Source organism: Scylla paramamosain, chromosome 27, assembly GCF_035594125.1.
Source record: "Scylla paramamosain isolate STU-SP2022 chromosome 27, ASM3559412v1, whole genome shotgun sequence".
Taxonomy (NCBI): Eukaryota; Metazoa; Arthropoda; class Malacostraca; order Decapoda; family Portunidae; genus Scylla; species Scylla paramamosain.
Window position 1 is genome coordinate 13,614,309 of NC_087177.1, and position 17,500 is coordinate 13,631,808.

The following is a 17,500-nucleotide window of genomic DNA, read 5'->3' on the forward strand; positions in this document are numbered from 1 at the left end:
CGCAGCCTTTATTTCTTTTTCTAACACTACCCTATCTTTTCTTCCTTATATAAAATAGTTTGTCTAATTTTCCCTTTCTTCTTACTACAGCCCTTCCTTTCCCGGTCTCTCTCCCTTCCTTTGCAGTCCCTATATAAGACATTCGAAACACCATAGAGGTAGTCACAGTCTCTTTCTGGCTTGTGAGAACTTTTTACTTGCACACATACGTAATACTGAGTGAGAGTATTTTGCTTAAGGCGAAGTGTGATGGATAACAGAAGCCTGCAGTTGCACAGTGAAGGAAATCTATTTGCATTACGTATGTAGTGTTCACCAGTATTGACAGTCTTTCATCTTTTTCACTGGTAAACTCTGGAACTCTCTGCTTGCTTGTGTATTGCCCCCTTCCTATGACTTGGATTCTTTCAAGAGGGTCTCAAGACACTTCTTTAATTTTGGATAATCCTTTTGGCCCTTCTTCTTAAGAACTGGCACCTTAGTGGGCGATTTTTTTTTATGATTTTTGTTGCCCTTGGTCAGTATTCTTCTTGTATAAAACAGAGCTGATTTCACTATCTTTACTATATTCCAGCACCACAGAAGTAATAATATTTCTTTTTCGTTGATGAGTACTCTTTATTTATATACACATTTCTCTTTACTCCCCACTGCTTTACTACAATTTACCGAGTCCGCCTTTTTATCTTCATCTGCGTCAGTCACTCCACATTAAGGGGCTGTTATATGACACGCTCTTCCCCCAAGTGTCTGATCTCGGGTACAGTACGTATTCTTAGGTATGTACTGCGGCGTGTCCAGTTCTGGGGTCACGTGTTCTCAGCTGATGTAGAGAACTGTAGAAAATTTTCCTTGCCAAAATAGTGTCTCTTCTAAAGTAGTATTGGCTATAGTACGACACGTTTTGCATAGATTTTGTAAGAGCGTGTTCAACGTTGATAAATTTTGGAGGGTGTGAACAGTTTCTTACATCACTCAACCCAATCAGTCCAAGAAACAATTATCAAACTTAATTCAAACACCGACCGTTACTGATAATAGAAGAGGTAAAATATAACAGCAGTGGATTAGAAATTGGGGTAGAAATGACGTGCTACTAAAGTATCTAACACTACAAGAAAACTCAATTCACGTTGTGATTCCGCTTGTGATTCTGTTCAGGGGCGACATGACGCTTTTCTCTCTCTCTCTCTCTCTCTCTCTCTCTCTCTCTCTCTCTCTCTCTCTCTCTCTCTCTCTCTCTCTCTCTCTCTCTCTCTCTCTCCTTAGCAAACTTGAACCGTATAAAAATTCTTTTCCTCTCGGGTGATCACGAGTATAGCTAATTTTTGGATGTGTTGAAGGGAACTGGTCCCTATAATAATGACTTTGCTTTGCCTCCGAGTCTCGCTTCACGCCACTGTTTCTTCCTCAAGAATCTATATTGCTTCATGCTCTTAATTCAACGTTGAGTACAACCTAAAAAGAAAAAAAAATCAGATGCATGAAAAGTTAGACAACATTCAATTGATTTACATACCTAGACGACAAACGACTTAAATAAAATCCATAAGAAGTGACCGGGATGAGAACCATTTAAGTTCCACGCACACACTCACACACACACATACATACACACACACACACACACACACACACACACACACACACACACACACACACACACACACACACACACACACACACATCGCTCCGTACTTTACCACTGTAAAAATAAAAACGTACATCCTGTCCTTGGCTAGAGACACGTGACATCTAACGTCATAGAATACGGAGACAAAAACATATATAAAACAAACACACACAAAAAAAAAAAAAAAAAAAAACGGAAAAGATAGAATAAAACCTCAAGACAATTTGCAGCAAAAAAGTCATCCAAGCATCCGGCGGAGAAGTACGTGAACCACACACAAAACACATGAGAAGATGAGATATTGTAGTGTTTTTGTGACTCATGTGGCGCTACACACACACATACACACACACACACACACACACACACACACACACACACACACACACACACACACACACACACACACACACACACATAAATAAATATACATGGGTTATAATGTTGTTCTCTATGCAAAGAGTAATATGGATTTTACATGTAGAAAATATTATCCCATTTTCGCCGCTTTAAAATAACCGGAATTTCGCTGCCATTTCTCATTACAAAGAGGCGACGCGCTATTAAAAAAATAAATAAATAAATAAATAAATAAATAAATAAAATAAATTAAATTAACAAATAAAATAAAATAAAATGAATAAATAAATAAATAAATAAATAATATAAATAAATAAATAAAAATAAAAATAAAAATAAAATAAAATAAATAAAAATGAACAAATAATAAAAGAAGGGATAACGATGTGTGGAAAAAAACTGCCTTTACTTCCTGCGATACTTATGTGTTAGAGAGAAAGAAAAAAAGGTGCAAATACCAAATGGAACTGAATGCACAGCGCAAAATACACATGCATGCACGAGAGACTTGTGTGCGTAAATCATATATGAGTGTAGCAATGTTGTTGTTCTCTGTTGATTCCTTCTAGTTCAGGATAACTTTACTTATTCTCTCGCTTAGAACACACTTACATCTAACAGTAATGCAGATATTAGCATGAACTTGATCAGTCCCCTCACTTTAGAATACCTAAAAAAGAAAAAAAAAATCTCTGCTTATGAAGTGTGACAGAATTACGAGTTTTACATTGGTTATAACATAAGAACATAAGCTAATCAGGGAAGCTGCAAGAAGACACCAGGCCTACACATGGCAATCACTGTAGGTTATGATCATCGCCAAAGACGCTTCCCTTCCGCAGCACGAGAGGAGTGGCCATGTTATCAAGTACATCTTTCCTTTCCACTCACTGCCTGCAGGGAACAAATTTTCTCTCACAAGTTTATGAGTATGTGATGTAATTCCCTACACGAGAAGAGTCAACACACAGCAAGGTTTTGTTTACTAATATTGTCCTTAAATCTTTCACTCTATCTTTTCACTTTACAGCCAATTCTAAACTTTATTCAGGCTAGGCACTGGTAAATCTATTCTTTTAATCTTTTTCTTCTTGGCTTAATCACAAATCACTTTGAACCATTTCTTTTTTGTTCTGCAGCCACTTGTAGGCATTATACTGGCTACACCGTTAGACACTGGAAAATATATTATTCTATTTATTTACTTATTTTTTGTGGATGTCTGTAAAGATCTTGTACGGTGTCCTTAGTGATATAAATTTTGCACAGCGCAGAGAGAGAGAGAGAGAGAGAGAGAGAGAGAGAGAGAGAGAGAGAGAGAGAGAGAGAGAGAGAGGGAAAGAGAGAATCAGATTTTCAGCAAAGCAGCCAGCCTCTCTCTCTCTCTCTCTCTCTCTCTCTCTCTCTCTCTCTCTCTCTCTCTCTCTCTCTCTCTCTCTCTCTCTCACTATTTGTCTGTAAACTAGAAAAAATACCTAACTTACACCTGAAAAAAAATGTTCTCAATTTGAAGCATAATTTCAAAGCCACGAAGGAAAAACAAAACGAAAAATCGGAAATAGAAAGTCGAAAACAGAAGAAATATAAAATAACAGTATTATGAGAACAGTAAATAGAAGAGTTTAAAACAAGAAATGAAACCGGGGAAAGAAAGAAAGAAAGAAAAAAAAGTAACAAGTCTCAGGAAAAATAGGGCATAAAAACATAAACACAAACAAACACACAATAGGAAAAGAAACACCAGAAGAAAAAGAATGACAAAAAAAAAATCGTAAATAACAAATAATCTTGAATTATTAATTGGTGAACTTTTTCGAACGCCGGGATAAAATATTGAGTACTTGATGAAGTTTGTAAGGAATTGCAATCATGAAATATCATCCCTTCCCACACACACAAAAAAAGGTAAATAAATTAATAGAGGTCAGAACAGTGCCAGAAATAACATTACACGAAATAGTCTCCGCCCTTAAAGGTATTAAAAAAGGAAGGTATGAAGAAGATAAAGAGGAAGAACAACAGCAACAACAACAACAACAAAAGAACAAGAAAACAAGAAAAGAACAACAGAAACAACAAGAAAGGCTCCCTATCCTCAACACTTCCATTAATTATCATCAACTTTGTTTTAGATTGACTCACAAACATACCATATTCTTAACAGTAATCATTTAATAGCATTAACTTTCTTTGCATATTCTGTCATGTTGTCGATAAAATCACTGTGTTATCATCCATCATGACTAAAATACTCGTATGTTACCATTGCAGAAACCCATCTTGTTCACTTCCTTGATAATCTGAATAAGGTAATTTACAAAGATGATAAACAAAATGCATTATGTTGGATATCTCTGTCTTACTCCCATAGTCAACAACAAGGCAGTACCGACCCAACTCTCTGTCACACAATACATGGCTACCAAGGCACACAACATTATTGATCCACATCCCAAACGTTGTAATACTCGAAATAATAGATCCCTGGGTACTCGATTGTATACTTGCTTAAAATCTATAAAGTATATAAATAATTGAAGCATTTTCCTACGTGTCACACAACAAACGTAAAGATACAATGTGTTCCAAACATCCTCTTTCCTCTTGAGCACCGGCCTGCTCTCTGAAAGGCTTGAATCAAATCTTAAGCCGTGAACACAAAACCATGTCATACAATTTAGCTATACTATACTTATCCCTCTGTAATTATTAACGTTCTTTAAAAAAAAATGTGCATAACTTTATCCTTGCCCATTCCATTGGATAAACTTTCAAAACAAAAACTATGTTGAAAATATTTGTGAGTTCAAGAATCCATTGTCCAGGTAACATTTGTTGGATGTCAGGAGACAAACCATCCGCCTCAATAACCTTATCAGATTTCAGCATCTTTATTTGTTGTTCCACCTCAAGTTATGTGATTGGTTAATTTAACAATGGTATTGATACATCAGAGGTGATAATATCTGGGTCAAATCTCAGACTGGTAGGTGAACTGAAATTGCTCTCAAAATGCTCCTTAAATTCTTTATCTGATGGTTTGACGTGTGAGCTATGACTACTTTCAAACTGATCCTTCCATTCTATAGCCCTCCAAATGTCAGAGTCACTGTTATTATTCAAAAGTTTCATTTACAGACTGCATATGAGCTTCTTGATTGCTTACATTAGCACACTGATATCTTAAATGAGTAACCCCTTTAACAGTCCCATCAATATTGTCTGGATCTAAATGGCACTCGTTGTTCATCAGATTCATTTTGAATAACTCTTTATCCACAGTCCTTTCAATAATAGGTTTCATAAAGGCTTTTTTTATAGATGAAGCATCACGACCCGTTACATGACCACCCAGACGGTGAGCCCAAGCGAGCAAGTTCTCAACGTTGGCACCAGGTATTAACATAAGAACATAAGAAATAAGGGAAGCAGCAAGAAGCGACCAGGCTTACACGTGGCAGGCAGTCCCTGTTGTATTGAAACTGTGACGGACAGACGGGCGTGATCCGATGGTAGTGATTCATAACGAACTACTGAAAACTGGCTCATTCTGTTCAACATTGAGGAGCACACCATACATACATCCAGTTCGGAAAATCCATTCGTATGGCGATGATGCTGATGATGGTGTGTTTGTGTGTGTGTCTCCGTGTGTGTGTGTGTGTGTGTGTGTGTGTGTGTGTACATGTATGTGAGAGTGCGCGTGTGTGTGTTCGGCGCGCTTTGTCACCAATAACCATGATAAACTACATTCCTCATAAATAACTCACAAAGGTTAAGGAGAGAGAGAGAGAGAGAGAGAGAGAGAGAGAGAGAGAGAGAGAGAGAGAGAGAGAGAGAGAGAGAGAGAGAGAGAGCAGGAATGAATCACCTCCCTCTTAGCAAAGGACCACTAACACGTCTTCTGTTTATTGTTGACCCTGCCAGAACAAACACCGCGCCTTTATGTTGTAGCATTTTATGGACTGCTCTCTCTCTCTCTCTCTCTCTCTCTCACACACACACACACACACACACACACACGCACACACTAAAAGAAAACAAGATGGCATTCCTATCGATCGCTTTCTAGCAATACATAAATAAAGAGAGAGAGAGAGAGAGAGAGAGAGAGAGAGAGAGAGAGAGAGAGAGAGAGAGAGAGAGAGAGAGAGAGAGAGAGAGAGAGAGAGAGAGAGAGAGAGAGAGAGAGAGAGAGAACGATAAGGAAAGTAAGAAACAAGACTTTCAGCATACTCGGTCGATAGAAAAATGCTGGCGAGAGAGAGAGAGAGAGAGAGAGAGAGAGAGAGAGAGAGAGAGAGAGAGAGAGAGAGAGAGAGAGAGAGAGAGAGAGAGAGAGTTATATAATACATCAAATACGGGCAAAGAGAAGCGCTTTGAATATCATGAAAGGAAGTCGGACAGTTATTGAGAGAGAGAGAGAGAGAGAGAGAGAGAGAGAGAGAGAGAGAGAGAGAGAGAGAGAGAGAGAGAGAGAGAGAGAGAGAGAGCGTTACGTAAGACCATATTGGAAACTTCCACAAGAATATTAGTCAGGGATTTTCATTACACAATCGAGTGGTGCATGACAAACAGGTGTGCTTTGTGTTCACTTGATTAACGGAGGTAGGAACACACCTGCCGTATGCATATGTGTCCCTTAACAAGGGTATGGCAGTCATCCTGCTTGGAGGGACAGAGCCGTGTGACCTAGAAGCGAGTTAATTAGAAAGACAGACAAATAAATAGAGAGCTAGATAGATAGGTAGGTAGATAGAGAGATAGATGGATAGATATACAGATTTTTACTTGTGAACGGGGAAAAAAAGGGCATAAGAAATTTAAAAAAGAACACTAATTTGAGGCTTCCAAAGAGGTTAAATAGAGAAAAGAATGCAAAATAGAGGTAGATTGATACATAGATGAGAGAGAGAGAGAGAGAGAGAGAGAGAGAGAGAGAGAGAGAGAGAGAGAGAGAGAGAGAGAGAGAGAGAGAGAGACGACGGCCCTCTTTTTTGTGTATGAGGGGCTCTGGACAAGGACAGCAAAAAGACTAATCAAAAAGATCAACTGAAGATGTCAATCGCCAAATAGCAGCCAAAAATCATTATTCAAAACTATGAGGAAAAGTGTCTTGCAACCACAGACCTGCGGCTTAAAAATTAGTAAGTATCCCTTGGTGATCCGCAGCGCTCGTTTTCTCTCTCAGCGGCAGGTTGACAGACTTTTTTATCGCGGTCCTCGAGCGTCGAATCCTCTCCCCGTCTATTTCTCCGGCCTGCCTAAGGAAAAGGGCAGTCTATATTTTGAAATGGGTGTAAAAATTATTATTGCTCTGGCGTGAAAGCCAAGAGTAATGACTGCCCGCATGCATTTATTGTGGGAGGAGTGACTAGGATGCTTGCTATGTACCTCCTAAAGAAATTATTGGTTTATTATATTTTCTTCACCACTGTAAGTCTAGGCCTATCATGTCAATGAATAGAAATTAAGACTTGAAACAGGACATTATACGGGGATGTTATAAATGAATGCGTTTTTTTATCTCCTCTTTTGTGACATAACGAAGTAGATCGGAAAATGTGCGCTGGCACAGATCTCACGAACTTTTATTTACGTGACACGAGATAAAATACAGGTCACCACGTTACCTAACCTACATAAAGGAGGGCAAATGGAGCTTGGAAAATAGATTAACCTATGACTAGTTACTATCATTGATATCTTCCTTATTTTCGTTTATTTATATCTTAATTTTCAGAGTCCCATCAATTTTGCACGAGTGGCTTCCACGGTCAGCGGAGACTCGACCATACATAAGTGAAATCCACTCCAACACAATTTAATGGTTTAATTATGAACAGTAAAGAGCAGCACAGTGGCGGCCGCAGCTCACCAGTCAGATATTCTTGGCCAGCAGTTAATTACGGAACTGGTGGGCCGTTCATCTCCCTCGCCCCCACGGTCGCCCCAAGGCATAGGGGCACCACGGGCAGCTCTGGGCAAGCGAATGGGCTGGGAGGATCCCAGACCGGGCAGCCGTGCGTCACTGGGAACCCGGCGCGGTGTCATGGAGGTTTTGTGGTCCGGTTGTATTCTGCAAGAGCGTTATTGTTGTGTCCTAACAATGGAAGTGTGTCAGCTTAAGAATAATGTCAGGAGAGAGAGAAGACTCTCGTCGTGACTCACACACTCAAACACTGCAGTACCTTTGAATGGTGTGTGTGTGTGTGTGTGTGTGTGTGTGTGTGTGTGTGTGTGTGTGTGTGTGTGTGTGTGTGTGTGTGTGTGCGGCCCAAAAGACCTCAGCTAGAATTCTTTGAACGTCATAACGGAAGAGTGCATTAATTACTTCCTTGTTCCTTGTGAGCGACACCCACGCGCCGAAAGCCAACGAAAGACAACGAGCCTTGCCACGCGCTTGAGTGACGGGTGGCAGCTGTTTGGTGAAGCGTAATGTTCGTCACCGAGCCGCGACCTACTCTCGAGGGCCACTGACGTCACCACCAGCCCTGGACAGTGCGCGCGTGGACCGGACCAGCTCACCATGCATCAATGCTGTCTTCTGTTCTGAGCTCACTTAAGGCTTCCCGCGATCAAGTGGCGGCGCGCAATTTGGGCAGGAGAGAAGGGCATTAGCTACCTCATAAATTTTTCCCAACAGTCAAGGAAGCAGATGACTGGCCTATCCACCAACAGCCTGCAGCAACTGGGGCAGCAGCGAGGCAGCGAGCACGGCCGCAGTCATCACAGGGTATTAAGCATCTCAAGACTAAATCCATGTTTTTCGGAAGTGGAGCAGAGAATGAGGGCATCAGGGGGGTTGGGGAGACGAGGGCCACGGGGGTACAGGATCGCTCTGGGGACTAAGGGGCGCAGGGTAGAAGGACGCTTGAGTGAGGGATGTTAGGAAGGGGCAGGGACGCAGGGATCATGGTATTATGGTCAGGGTGAGTCTGGTGATGGTGGTGGTGGTTGCTGGGGTGACGGTCGTTGGGGAGAGGGTCACTGGGGAGGGAGGACCGGCTGGGGAGATGGATGCTGAGGTGTGGGATGCATCTAAGGGTAAGGAATGTCAGGACGAGATGAAAGGAAATGCAGGTGGCTAAGAATGTCAAAAAGAAAGTTGGAGCAGTCATGTGTAAGCCAGGAGCGACTATTGAAGATGTGAATGTATGAACGTACGTAGGTGTGGGAAGAAACATGGCAGGGAGGAGGAGGGGACTGAGGAAGGAACAAGAAGGCGGGAAAGCGAGAGGCGATCAAGTGACAAGAGATAGGTGGGTGTAAATGCGCTAGTGTCAAAGGAGTATAAGTAATGAGAGAAGAATAAAAAACATCCTCGGATCTTCAGGTGTTTTTGTCCTACTAACTGCTTTCACTCGATGCTATTCTCCCGTCATTGAGCAAGAAGACACGGAAGAGGCGAACGGAGGATTAAAAAGGAGGGCACGAGGAAAAGATAGCATTTGAGGCTTAATTTACTGGGCACTCGCGGCACTGTTGGAGTCTAGCAAGGAGCGTCTCTGGAGGTCGCAGTCTTGCAGTCCTCCCTCCATTACAGCGATCCAAGGTAAACACACAGTCTGAGGTTGTAGGGGGCCGCGTGGAGCCTCAAGTGTCCGCCCCTGACCTCCATTCTCTCTCTCTCTCTCTCTCTCTCTCTCTCTCTCTCTCTCTCTCTTGATCGCACGTCACTATTTCTTTCTACATAGTTTATACATCCCGTCCTTTATCACGCACTAACTCGTTAATTTTCTTCTCTTCTCTTCTCTACTCTTCGCCTCTCTCTCTCTCTCTCTCTCTCTCTCTCTCTCTCTCTCTCTCTCTCTCTCTCTCTCTCTCTGTGCGCGCGCGCGCGCGCGTGTGTGTGTGTGTGTGTGTGTGTGTGTGTGTGTGTGTGTGTGTGTGTGTGTGTGTGTGTGTGTCCTATTTTTCGGCAACATTTTTCTGCCTACCTGCCCGTGTGTTTGTTTGTACACCTTTTTTTCCTCTCGTGCTACACTCAACCAAGTTAGTTTAGCCCTTGCCTCTTCCTTCCTTGCCTAAGCTGCTGCATTTTTTTTGCTCATTATTTACTTATACTTATTTCTGTTGCCTCGTATCTAATCGGCAAGGCGTAACTTCACTAATGAAATGTACTTATGCAGATTAATAATATTTTTTTTTTTTTACCAGTGTAGAGCAAAAATGTCTCTCTCTCTCTCTCTCTCTCTCTCTCTCTCTCTCTCTCTCTCTCTCTCTCTCTCTCTCTCTCTCTCTCTCTTTCTCCCCATCCTTTTACTTTGATTTAGTGTCAATATATATTTTTCTCCTGTATTTCGTTCTTTCATTTTTTTTTTCCGTCACCTTTTTTTCACTCACTCTCGACTTCCTTTTTTTGTTCGTATTCATTTTTATCTCCGCCTGTCGTTCACTCGCGTTCGTTTCGGGGTGACCTTGCTCTTAATACTATTTTTTTTTTTACTCCACGCCTAGAAAAACCCTGGCGCTCGTGTAGGATCAGCTCCTGACGCCGCGCGAAACAACCCAAATACGGTGCCGCTAAGCGTTATCTTACACAGCCACACGAAGGGAAACTAGTGCTGAGAATCTGATGGCGTAAAACGAAAGCCCAGAATTAATACGCCACGAGGAGAAAAATATGAGAAATCAAGCCCCTCCTTCCCCCAACACACACACACACACAAACACACACACAGAAACGTCAAGCTACACTGTTAGACGTATGTAGCGTAACAGGACAACGCCAGCCAGAAGAAACAGTGCCAAAAAGGAGAAGAGAAGAGAAGAGAAGAGAAGAGAGAGAGAGAGAGAGAGAGAGAGAGAGAGAGAGAGAGAGAGAGAGAGAGAGAGAGAGAGAGAGAGAGAGAGAGAGAGAGACAGAAAGGCAAAAAAAAAAAAAAAAAAAAAATCAGGGAAAACCGAAAAGAGGGCATGAGATAATTAACGTAACCCAGCTCATCTACACCTGCCATCCTTAACACCTGTCCCGAAAGCTAGACAGTGTAGCAACAGCTTCCTGACGACAGACGAGGAGGCAGGAGGAGGCGGAGGGAGAAGCCCTAGGGGCAGCCACGCCACTTCACTCTTGCTCCTAAGTTATGTGGGTCAGGCGGGGACGGGAGGGAGAGTAGGAGGGTGCGGGAGGATGGAGGTGAGAGCAGAAGAGGAAAGTGAGAGTGAGGGATGAGGAGGGTAAGGGAAAGGAAGGGTAGAAAATATTAGACAGAGTAAAGAAATAGATTAAGGCAGGAGAGAAAATTAGGGAGAAGAAGGAGGAGGAGGAAGAGGAGGAGGGATGAAATGACAGAAAAAGATAGGATGGAAGAGCAGCAAAGTGAGGAAGGAGAAGACGAGAGAAGAGGAGAGGAGAGGAGAGGAGAAGAAAAGAGAGGAAGGAGATGAGGAAAGAAGAAAAGAAATAAACCATTATAAGAGAGAAAAGGATAAGTAACTTTAGAGAGGAAAGAAGAAAAGAGAAGAGGACAAGCAAATGGGAGAAAAGAAAGCGAAATCAAAAGAAAAGGCATAAAAGAAGATCGGAGACGAGAAAGAAGAAAATAGAGAAAGTGAAGAAAGACAGCGAATGAGAGTAAGCGAATATGGAAGGGAAGAAAAACAGGTAGAATCTGAGTCTATAACAGGTTGTGGGTACTAGTAGAGGTGGAAGGGGAGAGGGAAAGAGGAGCTGCTTAGGGTGAGTGGGAGGCGAAGAACGTCAGGTGGGAGGACAGCAAAGGGACAGGTGCGTGGCGGCAGAGGGACCGAAGAGGAGGAGGAGGAGGGGGAGGAGGAGCAGGAGGAGGAAGACGGGTATGCCATAGCAGGGAACGTGGGTTACACAAGACGGGTTATTTGAACGCGGGAGAAGGAAGGGAGAGAGAAAGGGAGAAGGAAAAAAGGTAAGGTGAGAAAGATAAATTCTAAGAGGAAAAGGCAAGAGACGAAGAAAAAAAAACGACACTAAGAACCTATCGCTGAAAGAAATATGTAATGATTCCTCCTTGAATAGGAAACAGTAAAGTCGAGGAGCACGTAAGACCTTTATAGGAAGGATGGTGTCAAAACAGATGAATGGCGTAATGGCTGGTGCGTTAAGGACAGGTGAGGAGGAGGAGGAGGCGTACCTACCTGGCAGGGCAGCACTCGGGGATGAGTCACGGCAGCGCCTGGAGGGAGGAGGAAGACGCAGGTGTAATGAGGGCAACCAAGAGGGAGGCCCTGAGGCACTCCAGGTGTGGGCGCGCGCGCGCGCGCGCGTGTGTGTGTGTGTGTGTGTGTGTGTGTGTGTGTGTGTGTGTGTGTGTGTGTGTGCGTGCGTGCGTGTGGCGGCACTAAGCCACTAACCGCCGCCTTATGTAAACTCTTTCAATCACCGTTGCTGACATTTCAATTACTGAGAATGCTCACTTATAAAATTTGTGTTAATTGAAGTAAAATATTTTCTTATTGCGTCACGTCTAGGAAACCTTTGTGTCTCATTTGTATCGAGGCATTTTATCTTGTTTTTCGGTGTGTCGCAAACATCTGCGTTTGTTTGGCGATTGGTTAATTTTTCATTTGAATGATTTGTAAACTACATTTGTTGTGCTTGTTTTCGGTTTATACATGTGAAACTCAAATTGTGTAACTCTAACGACATCTCAAAGCATTATACTATAGTCATATATCTTAGTTTACACTGAGGAACCATGGTATTATTAACACGCTAATCTAGTGTATTAGAAGATTACGAATGTGGAGTTTTGCGAGCATTCTGAAGGGCGAGAATGAACAGCTCCAGTCATGCATTACTTAATAATTCTGAAAAACAAATGCATCCTACGTTTTCTCAAGTTTCAACGACTACTTGGTACCTGGGCTAGCAACAGCAGCCACTGCAGCAGCAACAGCAGCAGCAGCAGTAGCAGCAGTAAGAGCAAAGATAACAACAACAACATAAACGACAGCATTAGGATCCTTGTCTCCTTGACCTGCCTCACTCTTCAAGTGTGTCTTGCCTTAATCAACACTAACAATGCGCTGACAAACTCCTTTCCTATTAGGCTCCAACACTTCCCACCAGGCTCGCTCAACTGTCTCCTACCTGGAGTCTGAGGACGCCAGATTCAATGAAGACGTCGCTGAGGCTCACACTGGTAGAGAATGGACAGCAACTGTCTCATCACGTTATGGCAGAGTCGAAATACACAGCGTCAGTGTATATAGCTGCTTCATTTATTTGTACGTTTTAATATAAGTTTTCGTTCAGGGAATACGTGGTGCAGTGGCGGAAGTTCAGGGTCCTCCTCACGAACCTAGACGCTGAAAACACAGACGAGAACACGCAACCAGGAAGGACAGATGAATCTCGCATATCCACAACTGTCACTCAGGCGGCCACTGACTAGTGACGGAGGTTATTTCTTTTCTCAAGACATTGGGCGGTCTTCTCCAAGGTCAGAGAACTTGTGACGGAAAAAGAGAATTACATACTGACAGAGAGAAATGCCTTGGAGAAACGAAGTAAAGGGTTGTATCTTGTGCATAAGAAGAAAGAAACAGACGGCTTAGTGTGGTAAAGCAAGGTGAGGCCAGACACTGACACCACTCGCTAGACAAAAGTAAAAACACAGCGGGAAGAACAAAAAATTAAGCGACGATTAGTAACGAGTCCTAGTAGGCATCAAAAAAGGAAAAAAAAAAAAAAAAGAAAAGGGAAAAAGAGGGTTGGAGAGGGGCGCCAGGTGGGCAGGGGCGCCAGCTGTCTCAGAGGGGGGTTTGTTTTCATGCCACACTTCTGTCGCCCTCTGTCTCTTTGGGTGCTTCACGAGAGGGCCAAACGGCAACCAGCCTCACGCGCGGCGGCTGAACAAACACTATTCCCACACACACACAATTCTAAGTGTAGTGTATTTTCTTCCACGCAATACTTCTACCATTATGCCTCGGGATCCGTCACCGTCAGGTTTATCGTGGCGACATTAATTTATTCCGGAACAAACGCATCGTTAAACTCGGCAGGTTTAGCTTGACTGTCGCCATAATGGGGGATATGATATGTGGTTGTGCTTTTTGCAGCATTGTCTCCTGGTAACATTTTGACAAAAGGTTCTCGCGCTCCTTGCTTATTTCCAATTGTGTCATCAAAGTAACACAGACTCCCAGAACATCTTACTTCAAGCATCAGTCAGCACGAGTCTCCCAACACTCACAGTCCAGGCTGAGGAGCGCCCTGTACACGTGTAACATTTCTTTCTATCTGGTCGACATCGCTGACCACCTAGTTTCGCCGTGATGAGGGTGACCTGGTTCCCTGCGGGCAGCGGTGGCCGGGTTGAGCCAGCGACGTAAGCACACTATTTATTAGAACCATTATTCGCGCATCAAAACATTTCACAACAATTATTGAAGCCAAGAAAAAGACTAAAGATATCATGTGCAATACACCTGCATCATAAATTTTCGCCTCAGCACGAAGCCTTTCTGTCTGGTATCTGTGCGATCGCCCGCTGCGGCCAGGAGGGACAGGGAGCCAGGGAGCCAGGCAGCCAGGCAGTCAGGGAGCCAGGGAGCCAGGGGGCCCACCTGCGCCGGGAGAAGCAGGTTGTTCTCCGAGCGTGACGGGGGCGTAGCTCTCCCATGGGCCACCCAGCCCTGTGCCAGGTGTGGGCGGGTCTGGGCCAGGGGGGACACGGGGACGCCCTGGCCACGCTGCTCCCTGCTCGCGACACCAGACTGCAGCAGAGTAACAGACACACCACCACTGCCACATTCTATTACAACGGCATCCCTGAGAGGCACAGCAGCACACACTTCACTTCTGTCATCATAGGCCATTGCAGCGCAAATGATATACACAAGTCGTGTGAACATAATGGGGCACCAAGTCACTTCAAAATAGAAGCACAATATGTCAATACAAAACAAAGTCGCCGTTGTGACTGTAACGAACGATGAAGTATCGGGACGCACCATCGTTTGTAAAGCACTACAAAACACAAATAAGTTACTGTAACAGCACCATATTCTCTCCACAAAACACAAGACACCAGCACTATAATGATCTCAAAACAGCATTATCACGCCACAATATATTGCAATAAACTCACTATAAAAACAGCACAAGTCACTCCCATACAGCGCAATCTGATCTAAAGGAATAATTTGTACATAATTATGAGGAAAAATGTTACATCTCCATGGAATAAAACGTAATCATGTCGTGCATTTATTGTTTTTATCTGAGGTATTATGGTTCCATTAACAGATGACTTCCTCCAACACGCCATGAGTGATTGGCAAGGAGAGAGAGAGAGAGAGTGAGAGAGAGAGAAGAGAGAGAGAGAGAGAGAGAGAGAGAGAGAGAGAGAGAGAGAGAGAGAGGAGAGGAGAGAGAGAGAGAGAGAAGAGAGAAGAGAGAGAGAGAGAGAGAGAGAGAGACTAACACACACACACACACACACACACACACACATACACACACTTCATCGTTTATTTCTCCTACATCACTAACTCAACTGCACTTCAAATATAGTCGCAGAATGAGAGACGATCCCGAGACACTGGACGAGAGAACATTCAGTCACTCAGCGATGATCGACACGAAAGGAAACATTCATGGACAGAGAAGCAATCAATAGTGACCGAGGAAAAGAAAAACAAGTAGGGAATAAGTGAAGGGAAATACACTGGGTTTCGCATTGCCACTATGCTCACTTTCGTCTCCTTGGCTTCGATGTGTTTCTTTATGTAAGATAGGGACTGGCCTAGGGTAACAAAAGGCTATAAAAAGGCCTACTGAAGGTGTTAGTCCCCTAAAAAAGTATAGCCAAAACTGCTATTCAAAAATTTGAGGATACGTGCGCAGTAGTAGACCACAAAGTTGAGTGTCCTTACCTCCAAGCCATCATTAATCCTTGCATTGTGTAGATGAAGTGGCCTTTTGCATTGCACTTATTTTACTTCCTTGCAATGCATTATGATGTATAAGAAATCTAATAGACCGCTGAGCTGAGTGTTACCCCCTTGTCTCTATTTCTTTGTCTTGTATAGATTAACTGGTCTTTTGCTGTGCCCTTATTTTACTTCTGTCACGAATTTCATGAGTTCTTAAGTATATCTATCAGAAGAGAAGCATCAAGACACAAAAAGAAGAAAAAATGACCTTCCTAATAGATCTTCTACTTCTTTTGTTTCTTTCTTGAGGGGGAATGGCATGATGAAAGTTTTTTCCATCCAACATTTCTTTTTGTCGTTGTTCAGGACCAGTCTTCCTTATATAAAATGTGTATATAATAAACTAACAATTCGAACAAGAGAACGTGTTCGTCTCTACCATCCCGAACTTGCCATTACGTGTGATGACCAACGCACTAACTACCAAGCCACAGAGACGTACACGGGGAGGAAAAAAAATATAATTATACATGCTCTAATTCTCATGCGCGGGCGAGACCACGGAGAAACGGAACCCAGGGAAGGTAACGGGACGAGGAGAGATGAAAGCCGAAGCGTTAAAAATAAAGAAGGGAAGAGAAAATTAACTAATAGACATTCTGAAAATATGATAAATGAAGGGCAAAAAAACAGCATTGGTTCATAAAGAGGAGCGTGGGAAGAAGAATTAATCAGAGTTGCTATTTTTACATCACTGTCCACTGCTGGTGAGTCATGAAATAAAATAGAACCTGAAGTATCTTTGCTAAGGATGAAGTGGGTGGAAGAGAAGGGCTGAGTTTGTCCCGCGGTCATAATTGCGTACTTGTCTTCCATTCCCTTACTGCGAGAAGGAAAAGGCGAAGACAGGCAGAAACTGAGAATGGAGAAGGCGGGGATTTAAAGGAGGTGGTTGAAAGAATGAGAGAGGAGTGAAGGAGCTTTAAAGTGAGGAGAAAAAAGGTCGTGAATGGGAGAGATAGAACGAACGTAGTAGGGTGAGGAGTGAAGAGTATAAATGCGAAGTAGGAGAAACAATATGAATGGGATGAAAGATAGTATATGTTTGAAAGAAGGCGAAGGAATTGTAGAAAGGAGCGTAAAAGCAAGGCAGGGAAGGAGTGCGAGCGGGAGCAAGATGAAGGAGAGAGTACGTGGTTGAGAGAAAGCGAGGGACTTACGTAGTGAAGGAATATTAAAAAAAAAAAAAAAAACGTGGAAGATAGAAAATAAATAAATAAATAAGAGGGGTGAGATGTATAAAAGCAGGGAGTGAGGAGAAGCAAAGACGTAAAAATGTTTGGGGCAAAACACAGGAGACGGAACTGGGAAATGGTTTAGGCAAAGTCACAATTTCAGGCCTGTGTCTCCTTTAATCCGTCGCACTCCTCCTCAGCCTGCCTCTCTCTCTCTCTCTCGCTCTCCCTTTCTCCATTCTTCCTTTCTTTCACGTGTCTAGCCTCACTCGCTCTCTTCCTTTCTCCCAGCGCCTGGTCGTTGGGTATACAGTGATTAAATGGAAATCTGCGACTCATCTCAGAATATCCCTGTCCCGCCTCATCTCGGTCATGGCGTCGCGACCTAAACTTATCCTTCCTCTGGTGG

The 17,500-nt window shown here is 43.1% G+C and overlaps 1 protein-coding gene across 1 annotated transcript in view; it reads right to left on the bottom strand.

The window, feature by feature from the left end:
• LOC135114247 (B-cell lymphoma 3 protein-like) overlaps positions 1 to 17,500 on the bottom strand; it is a 132,086-nt gene that overhangs the window by 72,283 nt on the left and 42,303 nt on the right. Inside the window, exon 3 of the mRNA XM_064030049.1 lies at positions 12,110 to 12,147. The gene's annotated coding sequence lies outside the window, so the exon portion shown is untranslated. The remainder of the gene's footprint in view (positions 1 to 12,109; positions 12,148 to 17,500) is intronic.